Here is a 469-nt window from a genome sequence, read left to right as displayed (position 1 = left end):
ATTTGTTTCGCGTAAACAACTAATTATTGAACAGCGAATCAAAGCAAGAAAATACATTCGCAAAGTTGATCTTTCGCTATGTGACGTGGCATGAAAAAGTCCAGGAACCCCCCGCACCTAGAACACTTCTCTTGTTTTGAGATCCTTCAAGGTTGCTCATACGCCCCGTGGCTCCAGTTTCAATCAAATATTTATAATAATATAAGAACCACGTCGGAGTCCACTCTGCCACTGGCACCGAAATGAAGTCTGCCAATAACTATTTCCCATATCAAAAGAGATGCAACGTGCACGATCCACACTGCCTAAGGATTATGGACCATGGTAGACCTCTTGGGCTGCAGACCACCGGACTGTAACTCCTGTTCGAATGTCGAGTCTACCTGACATGGAAAATGGACACCACCGTAGCAGCAGCTACTGCGCTCAAATAATTCAACTACAAATATTATTAGTGTTATTAAGCAAA

Source organism: Cynoglossus semilaevis, chromosome 12, assembly GCF_000523025.1.
Source record: "Cynoglossus semilaevis isolate Cse_v1.0 chromosome 12, Cse_v1.0, whole genome shotgun sequence".
NCBI lineage: Eukaryota > Metazoa > Chordata > Actinopteri > Pleuronectiformes > Cynoglossidae > Cynoglossus > Cynoglossus semilaevis.
This window is presented reverse-complemented; position numbering follows the sequence as displayed.